The following is a 21,776-nucleotide window of genomic DNA, read 5'->3' on the forward strand; positions in this document are numbered from 1 at the left end:
CAGAGTCAGTCTCAGTCTTTTCGCGAGCACTTTGATTTGACTTGGTTGCGTTTTGGACTGCAAACGTAGTGTCTGGCAATATGTAAAGCTGCGACATCGTGTCCCTCTGCAAGGGAGCAGACAAGGAGACTGGCTGCAGCTCATCAGACTGCCACTGTCCGGTTGGTACCAGAATTAGCGTGTTTGTGCCCGTCACTTTACACCGGAAGATTACTAACGCAATAGCGTTTCACGTGTCCGATATTAGGGTAAACGCAAGCACAAGGGGACAGGGCCTGGTCGTGTCTCCTTGCGTGTCGTTTCACGGGATGTGCAGAAACGCAAATGTGAATGGTCTGCATGGTGCAGCCACCTGGTGGCACAGAGCTCAACCAAACACAGTAGCAGTAACGAAGTGTATTCTTCTTTGCTGCTGTTGTAAATTTTTCGCCGGAGTGTAATTGTTAACACGTTGTTTTTGCAAATGTTTAAAATGTTTTACACTCGGTTAGAGAAATATTAGCGCTTTGTTTGGCTGGTTAAGCTCTGCGCCAACAGGTGGCTGGACCGTGCAGACTGAGCAGGCTGCTAACGTACGTCTACGCTAACGTTCCATCATCAGTTTTAGTTTATGCCTCCACCGTTCCGTCGAAATGCCCAGCTCGTCTGTGGTTACCAGAATACCAGACACGTTCGGTGCTGCGACAGGATGCTCACAATGCACGCTGCTTCTATAGCTCTTGCTTCAGGTCGACTGCCAAGCAGCTGGCGGAGAGTTTGAAGAAGCTTCGCGTGCTCGCTCCTAGAGAACCGGAAGTCGCCGACACGGTGTGCCATCATGACGCAGAGCCAGTGAAGGTGGATCTTATTCCCATCACTCAGCGAACGAGTTGAGAAAATGTGTGACTATGGAGGAGGGTAACTTGTAATCATCTGTAGCTCTCTTAAGTTCTCTTAGGCGGAGCCTCCGAGAACCCAATTGAGGACAAAGCTATTCGTTTTGAACACACACACAAACGTTTAATGGAACTAAAGAAGGCTGAAAAATAAATAGAAGAAAATAGCAAACATAAAAGAAACACTCAAATTCACTTCAAGACACACATTTGGGGCTAGTATGGAGCTAAGTAGTGCACGAGTCCGGGCTTGCCATGACGGCAGGGATACATAACAGTCTCGAAGCTGCGACGCTGCGACAAGCTGGTGAAAGGAGTGACGCCGGTCTCACCAAAGGTCGTGGTCTAAGTTGGTTGACCGGGCGACCGGAGCTGGCCAGCTCTATCTCGGAGAAGTAAACCATGCGGCTTGGTGGCACGAGCAGATGGCGGCGGCGTTCTGGCCGGGCAGCTGGGTGTAGAGCTCGGGCCCGTAGCCCGACTGCTCTTGTCCTGCCCACGGGCACAGAAGCTCGGACGCCGGCCTCGGGCAGCAGGCGGCACGACAGACGGGGCAGCGTTCTGGCTGGGCAGCTGGCATAGAACTCGGGCCTGTAGCCCGACTGTTCTCGTCGTACCCACGAGCACAGAAGCTCACCGGCCTTGAGGAGCTGGCAGCACGCTCGGGTGGACGGGCGACGCACAGGAACAGGTTGGCAGGAGGCCCCGGTCGGGTGAAGTACTGGTGGCTCGGGTCCGGAACCCGACGGCTCGTCTTCAACGCCCGCTCCAGTGGTTGACCTCCTCCTGCCGTCACTTCCTGGGACTTTCCTGGCGTCTCCCCGGCATCTCCTCTGCGTCTCCTCTCTTCTGCCAGCGCACCACGCTTTTTCTTCTATCTGGCCGATTAGGCATTCTCCGATTAGCTGCCTGACGCCCCGTGGTTCTACCTAATTGGTTTGCTTTTTCTTATTTTAGTTGTTTTTCGTGCGCCGCGCGTTCACGTGCCGGACGCTCTTCGGCGTTGTCGTCTTTCTCCTTCTAGCACGGAATTTGCCTTGGCGCGCGCACTCCTTGTCATTTGTCTTGACCGTCCCAATCACCGAACCATGTCGCGCACCACACATCACATAAGCCCCTTTTTTAACAAGTTTTTCAGAAGAAAAACTGCCGCTCAGTGCGCGACATAGTTCACACATGCTCGGAACACTACAGTCATGGTCCATGCACAAGAACTCACTATACAGTTCACTGAGCACACAGATCAAAGACATTAAAGGAAAACAATTCAAAGAATGCACAGCAAGTGAAAAATAAATGGTAGCGTCAAAGGCTATCATAATACCCTATTGAAGAAAAAAACAAAGTCCAAGGTCACCATGTCCGAGGTCACAAGTCCGAGAAAAGCCATAAGCGAAGCATCGGCTCCTTTATGTGACCCTTTCCCATATCAACCTAACTAGACATTTATCTTCTCGGTCAGAGAACCCTGGCCAGTCCGCGATAATATTGCTCCAGGCAATAATGTCTCTGCATGGTGTCGACCAAGTCACTGTCTGCGTCCTAAGGTAGTCAACATTGTAATGTGTGGTTGCAGCATCAGTGCCAATGGTCGAACCACTCACGAGTGCATGAGAATACAAAGGATGTACTGAATCCTTCAAGCCATGAGTTGATGTGGTACCCAGGCCTGAGCCCTCCCAAGTGCTCATAGTGTCACAAGGTTCCACAGGAGCCCTGATAGCTGCAGGTTCATCTTGACCATGGTGCGAACCCTCCGACGTGCTATCTTTAGCCTGTAGGAGGTGCTCGGTTCTAACTTCCTCAACCAGGCCCATGCACGGCAGCTCTGAACCCAGCATGAACCAGTCATCGCCTGCGCTGGGTTCGCGCGACACTGGTTGAGGTACGGAAGCAATCTGCTTCTTGTCTTGTGACCTAACCTCAGTATCTTTGCCTACAATGGCATGATCACAAGTTGTCTCTCCTTGAGACACTTTTTGCTCGCCAATGCCTGACGTCATGTCGGAGGGAACCCTCGGGTCGCCCCTGCATTGCTGTGCTGCATCCTGAGCAATGGAGCTTGTCCCTTCGGAGCAAGCATCTGCGAGTGCCTCGATGCGAACGCGCACCCTGCGAAGCTCTTCCTCCAGGCGTTCCCTCTCAGCTGCCTGTTCTGCCACTCGCCTGTTGCACTTCCTCTTAGCTTTCTCACATATTATTACCCATCTGTCTTGAACCCACCTGTTCAAGTCTGCCCCATGCAAACCCAATCGCTGGGCCACGGTGGCTAAGTCAAACAAACTAATTTCTCGCTGTTTCTTGCCCAAATATGCGCCCTCAGCTTCCACGACTTTAAGCCGTAATTGTAAATTTCTCTCCTCCAATGCAAGTTCCTCCCTCCTAGCCTTTGCGCTCCTCTGCCTGCTCTTCTCGCGCACGCGCTTCCTGCTTGTTTAACCATGCCCTCAACTCCGCACCTTCTAGCCCCATGCGTTCGGCTAAGGCTAACAGGTCTCGTGTGCTAGCAGCCATAGTTCCTAGCCTTTAGAAAAAAAAATCCGAACGAACGGCTTTGTCCTGTCGCGGACGCCAATTTGTGATGAGCCTAATATGGGGGCAAAGGTTCGTGTACTCAAAAGGTTCTGATGGTTCTCTTAGGCGGAGCCTCCGAGAACCCAATTGAGGACAAAGCCGTTCGTTTCAAACACACCCACAAACGTTTAATGGAACTAAAGAAGGCTAAAAAATAAATAGAAGAAAATAGCAAACATAAAAGAAACACTCAAATACACGTCAAGACACACATTTGGGGCTAGTATGGAGCTAAGTAGTGCGCGAGTCCGGGCTTGCCACGACGGCAGGGATACATAACAGTCTCGAAGCTGCGACGCTGCAACAAGCTGGTGAAAGGATTGGCGCCGGTCTCACCAAAGGTCGTGGTCTAAGTTGGTTGACCGGGCGACCGGAGCTGGCCAGCTCTGTCTCGGAGAAGTAAACCAGGCGGCTTGGTGGCACGAGCAGACGGCGGCGGCATTCTGGCCGGGCAGCTGGGTGTAGAGCTCGGGCCCATAGCCCGACTGCTCTTGTCCTGCCCACGGGCACAGAAGCTCGGACGCCGGCCTCGGACGCCAGCCTCGGGCAGCCGGCGGCATGACAGACGGGGGCGGCATTCTGGCTGGGCAGCTGGCGTTGAACTCGGGCCCGTAGCCCGACTGTTCTCATCGTACCCACGAGCACAGGAGCTCACCGGCCTTGAGGAGCTGGCAGCACGCTCGGGTGGACGGGTGACGCACAGGAACAGGTTGGCAGGAGGCCCCGGTCGGGTGAAGTTGTGGTGGCTCGGGTCCGGAACCCGACGGCCCGTCTTCAACGCCCGCTCCGGTGGTTGACCTCCTCCTGCCGTCACTTCCTGGGACTTTCCTGGCGTCTCCCCGGCGTCTCCTCTGCGTCTCCTCTCTTCTGCCAGCGCACCACGCTTTTTCTTCTATCTGGCCGATTAGGCATTCTCTGATTGGCTGCCTGACGCCCCGTGGTTCTACCTAATTGGTTTGCTTTTTCTTCTTTTAGTTGTTTTTCGTGCGCCGCGCGTTCATGTGCCGGACGCTCTTTGGCGTTGTCGTCTTTCTCCTTCCAGCACGGAATTTGCCTTGGCACGCGCACTCCTTGTCATCTGTCTTGACCGTCCCGATCACCGCACCATGTTGCGCAGCACACATCACAATCCTACGCATCTACAAAATTTGTCCAAACCGTTTCAGAGGTCCTTTAAGGGCAGTAAAAGACGTGCATTTATTTTGTTGAACTGCCCGATTTTTCAGATGTTTTCGCGGCCCCTAGGGAGTACTAAAAATCGTACATTCACTGTACAACTGACCAAGAGGATGGTTTGAATGGTTTGTGAAGCGAACGTGCATTGGAAGAAGGACGAGACCAGAAAGGACTGATGCATTGAAGAATGAACGGGAAAGGAGGCATGCCGTCGCTTCTTTGAAGAAGCCTGAGATCGAAAAACAAAGTGTATTGGCTGATGCCGCCATGCAGGTGTGCTCATTCAAACCAAAATAAACTCTTTCAAGCAATGCAACGTAACACTGAGTCGTCGTGCGTGGGCTGAGAGTATGTCTGGACAGCTGAGGGTGACTTAAGAGCTGTGGAGAGAGAATCTCACTTGTGACAAAGTTCGGACATCATACCAATGAGCTTGTAATCAATTGATAGAAATAGCTCATATTCGAAAATATTTGCTTCTGTATGCAACTTCTTTTTTTTCGTATTTAAAGGGCCCCTGAAACGGTTCGAACAAATTTTGTAGACGCGTAGGGTACAGCTTAAGTAGAACATTCGCACCACAATTTAAGTGAAGCGTTACGTATTAATGGAGCTACAAGCGATTAGAAGTTACCCTCCTCCCTAGCCATGCTTTTCCTCCTCAACTCGTTCGCCGAGCGAGCAGGGCTAAGCTCCGCCTTCACTGGTTCAGCGTCACGATGCGACATCACATCGTCCACTTCCGGTTGTTTTGGAGCCCGCCCGCGCGAGACCTCTCCGCTAGCCGCTTGGCCGTCGACCCCAAGCGAGAGCTATCGAAGCAGCGTGCGTTGCAAGCATTCTGTCGTAGCGCCGAACGTGTTTTGTATTCCGGTAACCACAGGCAAGCTGGTCATTTCGGCAAATGACTGGAGGCATAAACTCAAGCTGATGAAGGAACATTAGCGTAGACGTACGTGAGCGGCCTGATCGGTCTGCACGGTCCATACACTTGTTGGCGCAGCGCTTAACCAGCCAAACAAAGCGCTAATATTGCTCTAACCAAGTGTAAAACAATTTAAACATTTATAAAAACAAGTGTTGATGATTACACTCCTGCGAAAAATACACACCAGCAGCAAAGAAGAATACACTTCGTTGCTGCTACTGTGTATGGTTGAGCTTTGTGCCACCAGGTGGCTGCACTATGCAGACAGACCATTCATATTTGCCCTTCTGCTCATCTCATGGCTCATCCCGTTACGGCACAGTTAAGCGGCCAGACTCTGTCCCCTTGCGCTTGCGTCTGCCCTAATACCGGACTCGCGAAATGCTATTGCGCTAGTAATCTTCCAGTGTAAAATGACGGCCACAAACGCGCAAATCCTGGCGCCGATCGGATAGCGGCAGTCTGATGCGCAGCAGGCAGTTCGCTCGTACGCTGCCTTGCAGAGGGACACGATGTCGCAGCTTGACATATTGCCAGTCGCTACGTTTGCAGTCCACAAGGCAACAAAGTCCAATCATAGTGCTCGCGAAAAGACTGAGACCGACTCTGACCGCGGAGCTCTCTTCAAAATGGAGTACGTTGTAACACAAGCAGACGACACACGCTGTGTGCCGGAAGTGCTTAAGTGTACTGAAAAATTGTTCTTGTGCATTCTCTTTATGTTACTTTCTTTTCATAAAAACAAATTAACTAACATTCCAACTATTACGAAGATAATTTGTTTACCGTAAAGTTGGAAAAATTATCGATCACTCGCCCTTGTCAGCCAATCGGATAGCTCGCCCCACTGACATCGTATGGGTGATTTCGGTCATATGGGTAGGGGCGGCTTAAAATTCCGCCGAGCAGTGCGCTGCGATCGGCAGCGATGTGCATATTTAAAACCTTATAATAAATTACACGCTTTACGCGGAGCACTTAGATGTGTCAATTATTGATCAGAAGGACCTACTCTAACGACTCAATACGTTTGTAGAAAATCGTCAAAAGCGTTTCAGGGTCCCTTTAAGAATGGGCGACTTGATTCGCGATTGGTTTTACCATTTTTATTGAGGGTATCTCATTTGCTGAGCATTTCAGTAGCCACCACCCCACCCCCTCCTTGTTTTTGTATTGAATAACATAATCACTGCTCATTATTATAAAAACTGGAAGATGCTTTTTTTTATTTTTGTTAACATGCTTACATGAGAGTGACAGCATCAGGCGATACAGTGTCAGCCCGCCTTGATATAAAACAAAGTTCTGTGTTACTCAGGGAATATTGCAAAGCCACTCGGAGAAAGCCTGCAAAACTCAGGAATTCGGAAATGTCAACTTGGTAGACACCCTGATTACTGACTTTTTAAGAATTCTCAAGAAGTGCTCCAAAGCATTACACGTGGGAAAGGCTTCAAACAGAACAGTCATATACAGGCAACTTTTTGAAGTGTATAATATAATTACTGACACATTTATGGCAACTGTGTGAAAGGAACACTTCGCTGGTAAATGGGTTGTAATTCTCTAAGGACGCACACATCTGCTGTCCTTTTTGTGAATATTTCAGGTCATTTATGTTGATTGTACTTTGTTGTGTATAACCTCGGCAATACTATTACCTAAACTAGCGATACATTTATGCTGTAGATTTAACCACCAAGTACAAATCTTTCTTGAATTATCAAAATTGTAGCAAATTTGCACTTTTTATGTGCCCTGTACTGCTGCTACTGGGCAAGGTAGAGGACCTGTGTCAGGCACTCATTGCTTTTTGTCCCTACATCATCTTGAGATCTCGTATATTTTCAATTAATGCAAATTCAAGTAAGTTTTCGGGCCCCCATGGTTCACCATGTGTGATTGATAAATGGGTCTTCGATAAACATAAAAGTAACTGACAGACACACTTCCAGGCACTTTCACTTATCGTAATAATAATTTGCGATATATCTCACCTCCACCTTGATAATCCGACAAAAAATGTCTGTTTTATCCGAAGTTCGTAATATCCGAAACACTTCACTTCCGAAACTTTGGTCGCAATGTGTAACAACGTTATTTCAAAGAGTGAGTGACGAACGTCTCAAGTAAAAAGCAAATAAGAAAAGTTGCAGTTTCGCCCGAGAGGCGAAGAATCGATTGCAAAGCAAATTAGCAGACAGCTTTGCAAATTAAGGATGGTAGATTTATTCGGCCGTATAAAGTTGTAAACATTCATTTACTAACTAAATTAACAAGCACAGTCTCATGCACCTCCGCCCAGCATCTCCACCACAAAGATTTTACGTAAAATGACGTGAGGCATGACTATTTACAGTGTATTTACCAAAACGATGGACAGCCTGCACAACAGACAGACCCGTCTTCTTCATCGTCTCCTCCAGGCAGAATGTCGCTTTCGGAATAAGTTGGCTTTGGAACAATATACATATAAACCCCTAACATTCTCACAAAATTTCACTTGCCTTGAAATTCAATGGTTCTTGGAAGAGCGTGATGCTTGGATTAAATTCAGTCATTTCGATTAATTTGGGTGGCATCTGGAATAAATTGATCGGCACACGAATTAAATTAACTGGCACTTGGATTAAATTCAATGGGAAAACCTGTAAAAAGGAAAACAGAGCCATGTGATCGGTTGCCGTGGATACTTTCAATGGTGGAGATGGGAGCAGCGGTTGGCAAGTTGCTGAGAGCACGGTCAGTGGCTCATTACATTGAATGACTGTTGCAAACCCTTATGAATTTTAATTATTGGGCATTTTTGTGCCTTGAAATATCGATAATTTTTACAGGACCACAGTGTCGGTTTCAACAAACTGGGAGTTTGAATTAATATGGGCTCACAAAATGACATTCGTTCATTAATGCCTTACGTTCCCTAATGACAGCTTTTTCGGCAGAGCTGTCACACATCCAAATTCAATTGCATTTGTCGGGATGGTGTCGATGACAGCATCTTCAGAAGGCAGTAATATTAAGGTACTCATTAATGAATAAATATGCATTTACAAGTTTATTTTGTCTTGATGAATAGTGAAATACAAAAACAAGCATACTGTGGTGCTGCTAGCTTTAGTTTCTTTAACAAAGTTTGTCAAATCCGAAGCCCAAAAGCAAAATGGCGCCTTTCCCATCCAAGTTGTTGCAACACAAATCTGAGAAAGTTTGCCAAATACAACTCCTTGCAGGAGAATAGAAGTGGAAACTTATGTAAAAACTATTTTTTACATGATAGAGGCTGTTTCAAATACTTAAATTCTATTGCACTGGGCAAGCTATGGCATCAGGAGTATGCATCCAAAATGGCAAGTGAAGATGTGCCGACACAGGTGTCTCGTAACCTTAAGACTTCTGCTTCAAAATTTCATGCATAGTTCTATCCCAGCTTCTACACACAATCATTGTCTTTTTAAGCTCCAGAATACAGCCACATTCCCAACAGTGGAATGCTAATTGCCCTAAAAGAGCATGTTTCTGCATTGTATTTATGCTGCTTGGTCACCTCGTTGAAAAAAAGGGCCTGTTTGTCCTATGCACACTTTTCTTGCTGGGCTATGGAATGGAGTGCATTACATTTTCACAGCAGCTAGCTCACAAACATCCGACAATGTTGCTTAGTGCAGTCTCAAGCTCCATTATTAACCGGCCACCATTTATAGACTCCTAAGGCGATTCAGCTAAGAAAAGACACCTACTCCTGCCAATCATATTCAAGTTATGGTAGAGGCAATGTATGAATGAGATAACTGAGACTTTCCCACCAAAATTTAAGTTTCACAGCTGCCAGCTTTTTTTGTACACTTCAGAAGGTTGTCCAGAACAGATAATAGGAGGCAGTTGGGGTATCCCACATCAGTAAGGCAATGATCCTGGATACACAATTTCTCTTCATATGTGTGTACTTGGCTTACTCAGGCAATTAACAAAAGTTTATTGTATTTATTTATTTATTGCATGCTGCTTGCTGAGTCATGGAAGTGCTGCGTAAATTGTGCCATTTTGAGCCAAAATAGAAATACTGATACATGCTGAGCCAAGTGGCTCCTCCTCACGTAAATTGCACCACTGCTGCAAAAAGGCATACCTGATTGGCCTAACCTACCATGTCTGCACAACAGGAGGAATTGTAATAGTTCGGAAACTGAAACTCTGAGTATGGTATCCGTGCGGCCAAGCGAAGTGGTACCTGTGGCAATGGTGGCATGCTCGACTTCTTTGTGGTCGCATCGGGGTGTCTTGAGTTTGCAATGACACCAAGCGCACAAGTTCACCAACATGTCTGGGCTCCTGCATGTCTGGCTTTGAACCACAAAGCCTTTTAGAAGCTTGAAGGTAACCCTTTAATATGTGTTGTCATGTCATGGGCGCCAATTTTTTCGTTCCCACCTGGGCATGACTACCATGTTTAAATTTAAACACAATATGCAATCCTGGGCCAGTCTATCTGTTTGTCTAAGACTCTGCACTCTTTTTCTGTTTACTGTTTTTACTTTGATGACAATTTACGTATACACTCAACCACAAAGCCTTTTCGAAGCTTGAAGGTAACCCTTTAATATGTGTTGTCACGTCATGGGCGGCTATTTTTTCGTTCCCACCTGGGCATGACTACAATGTTTAAATCTAAACACAGTATACAATCCTGGGCCAGTCTATCTGTTTGTCTAAAACTCTGCGCTCTTTTTCTGTTTACTGTTTTTACTTTGATGACAATTTTTGTATACAATCACCTGCACGGGCTGAAGTGCACGTTTGACAACTTAGTGCAAGCTTCCGATTATACGCCTGGTAAAGCCAATGGAAGGAACATCAGTTCTACGAAGCAGCTCGGAAAAATTTCACACATTTTTACTTTTTTTGTTGCTGTTTTCAAGCTCCTTTTCTGAAGCGCTACTGCTTCGGGCTGCGCTCTGAACGAAAGCGAAAGAGCAGGCTGCGTACCGCGAGCCTCACTCCCATAGCACGCCCCCTTTGAATGCTCCGGGCACGCCGTGCAAGTATTGCGGAGGTGAAAAATTGTAAAGAGGCGAAAAAAGGCCTGGATGTGCGCACCGTTATCTCATAGTTTCTTGGCCACCATCGACTCAAATTTACGGTGCTCCATGTTCGCCGCACTCCGGGTGGTCTTAACCAAAATGCTTTAAAAACAGTGAGAGTTTGACACTAGGATACTGCAAATATTTGCTGGTACCAGATGGCGAGTCCAATTTTCTGAATTAATGAGGTTGTAACAGTGTCATGCTATTAATCTATTCGGAATCTTCTTTGAAGTACTGATTGTTGCCTAAGTATTAAAGGCTTAAAGCTAAGAGGTCTCTTTGAGATTGTGTTATCAGCTTGTCATGCTATTAATATAGTCAGAATCTTCTTTGAAGTACTGATTGTTGCCTAAGTATTAAAGGATTAAAGCTGAGAGGTCTCTTTGAGATTGTGTTATCAAGCTAGCTTGCGTAATCTGAGTAAACCTTTACTTTAAGTCGTCACAGCAAATTTAATGTACGAGTTCTCAGCAAAATTGATGCCAGTAATGACGCCATCTCTAGTTGGTGCAGAGGAGGAATAAAACAAGAAGCCTCGTGTATCTTCTGCAACACAGTCATCAACTGTTCACAGCATGTCACGCCATGAATAAGTGCAGTCTGCAGTCAACAGAGAGATGCATCTGGGATCTTAAAGAAGCCTGCTACAAAGCAACGTCAACTGGAGTCATGTTTCTCATCTGGTCCAGGACTCGGAGGTGGGCCATGCTGCTCGAGCGGAGGCACATTTTGCTGTTGGATACCTTATTCGTAATGTAAAGGACAACACAGAAACGCCAACCAAAATGTAATGGGTTTTTTTAAAAAACTTCAAGAGGTTTTTCAAACCCTATTAAAACTTCAAACCTTATTTGTACAGGGATGCAGCCACATGGACCATGCCATTGATGTTTCCAAGCTCTAAAATGGCCAAAGTTTGAGTGTGAGTGAAAGAAGCTTTCGTACATAATTTCAGATGGCTTAAGACCCTACTTTAGGAAAGCAATGATAGATGAAAGTAACAAGCCACACACATATACACGATTTTAATAGATGAAACCCCCTTCCAGAACCAAGCTGCCAAAGTCATGGTCAGATTCTTTTCCTATGCACAAAAACGTGTTGAACTTGAGCATCTGCACTCGCTTCACTTGGACTCTGCACAGCAGATATCCTGCTGTCACATGTGAAAAATTCTATTCAAGATTTGATGCTTCGTTTTTACAGTGATGGGCCCATTGTTATGCGGAGTTTGAAGAAACGTTTAAAAGAGGACGTAAATCCCACTTTGCTGGATATGAGGGAATGCAATTTACATAAAGCGCACAATGTATTTTCCAAAGGCATAGAAGCATTTTGCAACACTGTGGAGTCGACTTTGCTTGATGTGTATCAGTTTTACAAGAATTCAGCCGTTCAGAGTGCTGCCTTAAAAATAACTCAGAAATGCCTAGGCTTGCCTGAAAATCTTCTTTTACATAATGTATATTATCAGTGGTTGACATTGAATCCAGCTCTGAGGCAACTCATTGAACAACATGAAGCAATCAAGGCAACGATTCTAGACGCTGAAGAAAAAGTTATACCTGGTGGCATCATTTATAGGTGCCTCAAGAGAACCTTATGAGGAAGGACCTGCTTCATAAAGCAACATTTCTGTGACATGTAGCTTATATTTTTGTTGAATGCTCATCATTGCAGTGTAGTGAGCCACGGCTTCATATTTTGTATGAAGAACTGACCATGCTAGTGAAAAAAAATTATTGGACATTTTATACAGAATGGTGCATAGAGGGTCTTCACTGGAGAAGAACTTCTTGGTGTGGAATTTTCTGCCTGCTGGAAACAGCTACTCGAGATGAGAGCAGATACAGAAAGCAGCATTCCTGCTTGCATGCCTCAAGAGAGGACCTTCAGATTAGGCGCACATAGCTTTTACATCAAGGGCGCATGCTATCTGCTTTCAAGGATGCCCTTAACATTCATGTGCTGAAAGATGTCAAATGCCTTCACCCGAGTTCTGTTAAGGAGAGCTCCATTGTGGGAATTTAGCTTAACAAGAGCTTCAAGTGGTACCACCACGGGAAGTGTCAGTTAATCCTCATGGATGAAATAACACTCGTCTCCACGGAAGAATTGTCCTGCAATCCACATGAGCAGCTTGTTGATGCTTGACAACACATATTCACCCTTATGTCAAAAGAAAGTCATAAGTACCCCAAACAAATAAACTCATTAACCCTTTGAGAGTCGATTTTTTTCGCCATGTGCGACCGCCAGGGTCGATTTTTTTTTATTGCAGATTTCAATTCTTCTTAAGGACTTATCTCGAAAAAAATTTACCGTAATTTTTCTAGGGTGGCCGTAAAGCGAGAAAGAAATATTTTGCGTAGGTATATATGTACTCTTCATTCATGAATAACAACAATAAACAAGGTAATCAACTTATAAGATTAAAAAATTTCATGCATTGTTTTATAGTTCAAGACTTTGAAAATGCACACACGAGAATATTTCGGAAGACTCAAATGTTCCTACTCTTACACTAATATTGACACGTGTACTTCTTTATCTTTATCGAGTGACCACTTCTCAATGCCTAACAAATGTTATCGCACAGCGCGGGACGCGCCTGCATGTATCCGAAGTTGCTGGAAAGTTATCGATGCTTCTATCCGCTGTCTGTTGTCGTCGAACCTTGTGTTATCTGATTTCATCGCCTGACGCGAATGGCGTAGAACTTTGTGGAAGGCTTGCGGGTCCCAACGATTAGTCTGGAACATTCGACTACTGTTGTATAAAAGCCAACGCGCTTGACCCGCTAATAAGATTTTTGGCGATTGCCAACTGTGTTCGCCGCTATCGTTGTACTTTAAGTGTAGCCTCTCTTTTTGGGCACAGCTTCGCCCAATAAAAGCTAGTTTTATCTTTCACAGTATTGCTACTGTGTTCTTTAATGTCACTACCACGTGACATCTGGTGGAGGTGCTTTTTGTTCATGTACCGGACGCCCCCGACAAGCCGTGATCCAAGCCCGGACTGCAAAGAAAACACCAACGTAGTCCCGGACCATTGAGCAAGCCGCCGTCTTCAACAGCTGCTCCTGGAGCACGGACTTCTACCTGAGAAGACCAAGAAGATTGTGGCCAAGGCAACCCCAATGGCAGCCCCAGCGTCCCCCATCATGCTGCAGCAGCCCGGGGAGCCTCCGACGTTCCGCAGTTCAACATTCGAGGACCCGGAAACCTGGCTCGAAACGTATGAGAGGGTCGCTGCATTTAACAGCTGGAACAGCGACGACAAACTGCGACATGTCTTCTTTGCATTGGAAGACGCTGCCAGGACGTGGTTCGAGAATCGAGAAGCCACCTTAACGACTTGACACCTGTTCCGAAGCGGCTTCTTGCAAACATTTACAAGTGTGGTGCGAAAAGAGAGAGCCCAAGCTCTACTAAAAACCAGAGCGCAGCTGCCAAATGAGACGATCGCGATCTTCACGGAGGAGATGGCCCATCTTTTCCGGCACGCCGACCCGGAAATGTCGGAGGAGAAAAAGGTCCGCTTCCTGATTTGGGGCGTCAATCAAGAACTTTTCGCCGGACTTATTCATAACCCACCGAAGACTGTAGCTGAGTTTTCTGCAGAGGCATCGACGATCGAGAAAACTCTGGAGAGGTGCACCCAGCAATATAACCGCCAGGGGCTCACGCCGCAGTACGCCATCCAAGGACTGGGTTCCGACAACCTTCAAGAGACAATCAGGGCCATTGTGCGCGAAGAACTGCACAAGGTCCTGCCTTCATCACAGCCTCAAGTGGCCTCGATCGCCAACATCGTGAAAGATGAGGTTCAGCGATTGCTTGGGGTTCCTGAGGTGCAACCTCAATTACCGCAGCCCCAGCCAGAAGCGATGACCTACGCGGCTGTTGCACACTGTCAAGGCCCCCCTTTGCAACCGTGCCAGGGCTCTGTAACACCGCAATTCCGTCGTATGCCGCCGCCGCCAGCATGCCCACCCGTCGCCCAGCGCACCTACGGAGGAAGACAGACATTTGGCGAGCCCCCGACCACCGCGCGCTCTGCTATCACTGCGGAAAAGCCGGCCATGTGTACCGCTGATGCCCATACCATGACTTGGGACTGAGAGGGTTCGCCGTCAACGCGCCGCTTCCACAGCTTGGGGAGCACCCACATGACGTCGCCGATTACCTAGCCGTCACTCAGTGCAACTCTCGACGACCATCCCGTTCGCCGTCACCAGGCCGCTACCCCTCGCTGCAGCACCGTCCATACACTGGCCCAGCCCGGGGCCGGTCAGCGAGCCCATATCCGGAAAACTAAAAGCAGCAACCGATGGAGGTGCGGTTGCTGTTCGTCGAACTGACGAAGCTCCTCTGCCGCCAATGAAGACGCCGAAGAAACTACCTTGACGACATAACGATACGCCGTCATGCCGACGAAGTGTGGAAGCAACGACTACGACGGCGAAAGACGACCTGACAATCTCCCATACCAGCCACAGGTAAACGCGACACAGCCGTGATCCGACGCCAAGACCTAACTGTAACGAAAGACAAAGAACCACCGACCTCGACGTGCTTCTCGACAGCCACACAGTCACTGTCTTAGTCGACACAGGGGCCGATTACTGCATCATGAGTGGACACATTGCCGCCCAGTTGAAGAAGGTTAAGACTGCATGGGAAGGCCCTCAAATTTGGACCGCTGGAGGACACCTGATTACGCCGACTGGAGTCTGCACGGCAAGAATTACCATCCATGACCGGACTTACCCTGCCTCCTTCGTTATCCTCCAACAATGTTCATGCGACGTCATTCTCGGCATGGACTTCCTATACCAACACAGCGCATTCATCGACCTGAAGTCGAAGTTGATAACCCTGTCTGAAGATGAAGCGATGCCGCCGGAGAGCTCTCGCAGTCACTATGCCTTAAGCGTGCTCGAAAGTCAAGTCGGCATCCTGCCTCGCTCCAGCATTGTCATTTCCGTCGGCACCAAAACACCTACTGACGTAGAAGGCGTCATCGAGCGTGACCAACGTCTACTGCTAGACCATGAAATTTGTGTCGCAAGAGGGATCGCTCGACTCCACGGAGAGAAAACGGAAGTGGTGCTAACCAACTTCAGCCAAGAGTTCAAGCACATCAGCAAGGGCACGACAATCGCTTACATCAAGGAAATTGTGGAAACGAGCAATGCCTTTGTCCTCTCAGATTCTGCCGCATCTACCCCGCCAACCATAGTCCCCGAACCAGACTTCGACGTAAATCCAAGTCTCCCCATGAGCAAGCAGCAAAAGCTCAGAAGTCTTCTCCGACGATACAAGGACTGCTTTTCGACTTCATCGAAGATTCAACAAACACCAGTTGCAAAGCATCGCATAATAATGGAAAAGTGCGCTCAACCACTCCGCCAGAGCCTTTACCGAGTTTTGACGCGAGAACCTGAAGCTTAGGCAAAGACTGCCTTCATCACGCCAGACGGCCTCTACGAGTTCAAGGTCATGCCCTTCGGACTGTGCTCGGCGCCTGCAACTTTCCAGCGCGTCATGGACATGGTGTTAGCAGGATTGAAGTGGCAGACTTGTCTTGTTTACTTGGAGGACGTCGTCGTCTTCACCGGAAATTTCGACGATCACCTTAGGCGGGTTGCTACAGTACTAGAGGCCATCAAATCATCAGGGCTCACCCTGAAGCCAGAGAAGTGCCGCTTCGCTTACAATGAGCTTCTGTTCCTAGGCCACGTTATCAGCAAATCCGAAGTACACCCCAACCTGCAGAAAACAGCTGCCATTGCAAAGTTCTCGCAGCCCATCGACAAGAAGGCAGTGCGTAGGTTCCTTGGCATGTGTGCCTACTACAGGCGCCTTGTCAAGGACTTTTCACGCATCGCTGAGCCACTAACGCATCTAACCAAATCTGATGTCTACAATGGCAAACGCCGTAGGCCGACGCATTTCAAGAACTAAAATGACGCATGCAGTCACCGCCGGTACTTGCACATTGCGGCGAAGATGCCGATATCGAAATCCACACTGACGCCAGCAGCCTAGGCCTCGATGTCGTCCTAGTCCAGAAGAAAGACGGACAAGAACGGGTGATTTCTTATGCTAGCCGGTCGCTGCAAAAAGCAGAAGGCAATTATTCTACGACTGAAAAGGAATGCCTCGCCATCATTTGGGCTACAGCAAAATTCCGTCCTTACCTATATGGCAGGCCATTCAAAGTCGTCAGCGACCATTAAGCGTTGTGTTGGCTAGCTAACTTAAAGGGCCCTTCAGGACGGTTGGCGAGGTGGAGCCTCAGACTGCAAGAATATGACATCACGGTAATCTACAAGTCCGGACAAAAACATGCAGACGCCGACTGCCTTTCATGCGCCCCCATCGATCCCCCGCTGGAAGACGACAAGGATGACGACGCCTTCCTCGGAATAATAAGCGCAGAAGACTTCACTAAACAGCAACGAGCAGACCCGGAGCTAAAAGGCCTCGTCGAGTATTTGGAAGGGAACACCGACATAGTACCTAGGGCATTTAAGCGCGGATTGACTTCGTTCACATTACAAAACAACCTGCTCGTAAAGAAGAACTTCTTACCAGTCCGTGCCAGCTACCTTCTTGTTGTTCCGTCAGTGCTGCGTCCAGAAGTACTGTACGCCCTGCATGACGATCCAACCGCTGGGCACCTATGATTCTCCCAAACGCTGTCAAGGATACAGGAAAGGTATTAGTGGCCACGTCTGACCACCGACGTCGCCCGTTACGTCAAGACATGCCGAGACTGTCAGCGACACAAGACACCACCTACAAGGCCAGCAGGATTACTACAGCCAATCAAACCTCCTTGCCAACCATTTCAGCAGATCGGGATGGATTTGTTGGGACCGTTTCCGGCATCAACATCTGGAAATAAGTGGGTCATCGTGGCGACGGACTATCTCACCTGCTTCGCTGAAACTAAAGCTCTACCGAAAGGCAGCGCAGCCGAAGTGGCAAAATTTTTCGTCGAGAAGTCCTCATCACTGACAGAGGAACAGCGTTTACAGCAGAGCTCACCCAAGCCATTCTGCAGTACAGCCATACAAGCCACAGGAGGACAACTGCCTACCACCCGCAGACGAATGGTCTCACGGAGCGCCTGAACAAGACCCTCACCAATGTGCTAACAATGTACGTCGACGTCGAGCACAAGACGTGGGACGCGGTCCTGCTGTACGTAACCTTTGCTTACAACACGGCTGTGCAAGAAACAACACAGATCACGCCGTTTAAGCTGGTTTACTGCAGGAACCCGACGATGACGCTCGACGCCATGCTGCCGCACATCACCGACGAAGAGAATCTTGACGTCGTGACCTTTCTCCAGCGCGCCGAAGAAGCCCGTCAACTCGCCCGCCTGCTGATCAAGAACCAGCAGCGTACTGACAGCCGACACTGCAACCTCCGACGACGCTTCGTCGAGTACCAGCCCGGTTACCGTGTTTGTGTTTCGACCCCTATACGCTGACAAGGACTGAGCGAGAAGCTTTTGCGTCGCTATTTCGGACCGTACAAGATCATCCGACGTATTGGCGCACTGGACTATGAAGTCGTGCCAGACAGCATTTCGCTATCACAGCGGCGCCGCTCACGACCTGAAATAGTCCACGTTGTGCGACTCAAGCCGTACACCAGCGTTAATGAACTTTGGGCCTTCGCGTAACTGACCTTTGGACTTTGTTTCTTTTTGTTGTTTTGTTACTTTTGTTTAATAAGTGTCCTTTTGTGTTTCGCTCTCTTATATTTGTAGCATCGGGACTATGCTTTTTAAGAGGGGGGTAATGACACGTGTACTTCTTTATCTTTATTGGGTGACCACTTCTCACCACCTAACAAATGTTATCACACAGCGCGGGACGCGCCTGCATGTATCCGAAGTTTCTGGAAAGTTATCGATGCTTCTATCTGCTGTCTGTTGTCGCCGAACCTCACGTTATCTGATTTCATCACCTGACGCGAATAGTGTAGAACTTTGTGGAAGGCACGCGGGTCCGAACGATTAGTCTGGAACATTCGACGACTGCTGTATAAAAGCGGACGCGCTTGACCCGCTGATCAGATTTTCGACGATCGCCGACCGTGTTTGCCGCTATCGTTGTGTTATAAGTGTAGCCTGTTTTTGTGGGCACAGGTTCGCCCAATAAAAGCTAGTTTTGTCTTTCAGAGTATTGCTACTGTGCTCTTTAATGTCGCTACCACGTGACAATATGTACATCCAGAGCGTAATCGAACTGCGTAGCTGCGCGCACTCAAGAAAACTGCAGTTGTGTGCCCGTCACAAAAGCAAAACGTGTGGCAAACTTGCGGTAATGTTCATCTTATCGCCAACCAGAGGCAATTAGTTTTCGCAAGTCTCCAAAAAAAAAAAAAGAAGGAGCAATGGAAACGCATGCACGGCGACATCCTTCCTATGCGCACCCCCGTGAGCATTAAACGAGCGAGAAACAAGCGGTCGCCCTTTGAGTAATTAGTAATGAGATGGCCATCAGTTTTGCAAGTGCAAGAACCCGAAACTGCCCGCGAAATCAAAACTCAAACCGCCACCCGCCCGCGCCAATGCGCGAGCGGTAGTATATAGATGCGCGGGAGCGAATTAGTGCTAAAACAAACCATGCAACGAAAACTGAGAGAGGGAGGCTCACAAAAAAAAAATCCCTGTATGCCCACATAGTGGCAGCTCATGACAGAAAAGAAAAAGTTAGGAAATTGGTGCACTTTTTAAACATACAGACGGCGCCATAAATTCACGGCATTGACCGTTTTTGGACTTGTTCGCAGTGCCGTATATTTACGTCATTGACCCTCATGAGGTTAAAGCCCTGCTGTCTCTTGCTAATGACAATGTTGATGTTGCAAAAGGATTCATCGAAAATCGCCACCTGCTTCGTGAACAGAGCAAGCTCTCAGTCGTAAGCCAAAACGACTTGTGTGAAACCAGACCATGCTGTTATCGGCGTGGCCAAGATGCTTCAACCGTTACTGTGAAGCCCGATATGATTATAAAGCTATAAGGGCTCATTCAAAAGGTACCAGGAGTGTGTGTCTGCAGGAAATGGGCCTTCAACCAAGAAGGCCAAGCCTTCCCAGGACCCACTTGAACTGCAAGCTATGCATATGGTGATTGATGTTTGCTCATGCTGAGTTTGTTGATATTGAAATTGAACAATTGCTTCTGAAGGAATGGCAGGCAAAACTTGCAAGCAGCCTTCACAAGCTTGAATAATCAAAAAGAAAATGTAGTGCACCCCACAAGGACTAATCTCAATTTATTAGCTTGTTGATAGATTTCACTGTGATATCAAATGCCATGTTTTCATGCTAAATGTCTCATTCTTTAAGCTCATGTGGTATTTTTATTGCGACATTAATTCATATTTCTTTGTCATACTGTTATCATATGCAAAAGAAAAACCATTCTGTGTATCTTGAGAATTTCCTACATGTGCTCATTTTACTGTTCTTTATTAAATTGAACCAGTGCAATATGTGATCAATAATAAATGCAAACATTAAAGTATATAGATTTGTTTATGTCATTGTATATTCGTGTGCAGTTTTCTATGTTCACGTGAGGAATTGGTTACTGCTCCGAACTGTCTTGTTATTTTTGCTCGGCACTGCTATTTTTCTGCTCGAAAAGCTGCTCCAAATCACCAAAAGCCACTTCCATCACGGCTTGCATTGTATGCAAGGCAATAGCAGGATTGGTACACAAATAAAACTATGACATAGTTTCAAACATACTATGGATGATAAATTTCTGATAATCACAGTATGAAATATTGCAAGCTTCTCCTGTCTTTGGGAAAAATTAGTATCTAAATATGTCTTGTGGAACCTCAATTCTATTAAGTGTCTGCTATGTTATGTTCTTTGGTTACAGTAGGAAAGGAACTGGCGACTATTTCCAATAACTTCATTACTTAAAATGAGGTATAAAAACTTAAGATGTAAAAGCCTTGCCCTCTTGCTTATTGTGGGAAAATGCAGAGCTCAGAAGATGAATTGGGCCATCTGTACTTGTAAGTAAGCACACGTGCTTAGCTTTGTACTGCCTCTAGTTTATCAGTACAGCATTTCCTTAAAACATATTACAAATTTTTGAATCTGGAAATTCAAACAGCAATTTATACTTATGCTAATTGAGGAGTTTAATTTGGATAATTGGTGTTCCTCAGGACCTCTTCACTGTTGTCATTGCCCCTTAAAGACACCTCATAATGAACATAGATGTCCTCTGAATTGGATTTCATAAGAAGTTGTTGAATTTATGCATCGTTCAAAAATGCCCAGGCTTTTTGATACTGGTCTGTCATGTTGAGAATGAGAGATACCAACAACACTGATAGTCAATAGGCTTTGCCCCCTGTCGCATCAAAACAATAACTCTGAGTGGATGGCGCAAACTGTCTGTGGATTACAAATTTTCTTGGGCACGGCAAGAGGTGTGCATGCGCAACCAGACAGTGCAAGAGGATATTTATTTATTTCCTCAAAGGTCTCTGTTGAGACATTACATGAGGGAGTGGGGAGTTAGTGACAAAGATAGATGCTACAAATTAAAAAGGGATATTTCCGATGAGTCGTTTGAATGCAAGTGGGTCGATGATAGTGGCAACTTTGGTGGACAGGCCATTCCAGTCTCGTGTTGTGCGCAGAAAAAATGATTGCTGAAAAGTAACTGTATGGGCTTGTGGGGGATATACTGTGTTAGAGTGACTGGTGCGGGCAGTGCGATGTGCTCTTTTTATGTACGGGTTGTCAAAAGGCAAAGAATGAAAAAATTTATGAGAAAGGTTAAGACGTGCTATTCTACGGCGTGAGGCTAGAGAGGGTAGGTTTATTTGGGCTTTTAGTGCTGAGATGCTTGAATTATACGAATAAATTGACAGGATAAATCATGTTTCGCGGTTGTGAACCGACAAGAGGGCATTAATAAGGTTATTGTGGTGGGGGTCAAAAATAGCATCGGCATACTCCAGCTTGGGCCGCGCAAAGGTTAGAAAAGCAAGTTGTTTAATAGGGGGAGGAGCGAGGAAATGGTTACGGCGTAGATAACCTAGAGTACGATTAGCAGAGTTTATTATGTGGTTAACAT

General features: G+C 47.0%; 1 protein-coding gene across 11 annotated transcripts in view; it reads left to right on the top strand.

The window, feature by feature from the left end:
- Positions 1 to 21,776, top strand: part of Vps8 (vacuolar protein sorting 8) — a 947,651-nt gene that overhangs the window by 558,804 nt on the left and 367,071 nt on the right. The gene's annotated exons all lie outside the window — the stretch shown is intronic.

This window comes from Dermacentor variabilis, unplaced genomic scaffold (assembly GCF_050947875.1).
Source record: "Dermacentor variabilis isolate Ectoservices unplaced genomic scaffold, ASM5094787v1 scaffold_12, whole genome shotgun sequence".
Taxonomy (NCBI): domain Eukaryota; kingdom Metazoa; phylum Arthropoda; class Arachnida; order Ixodida; family Ixodidae; genus Dermacentor; species Dermacentor variabilis.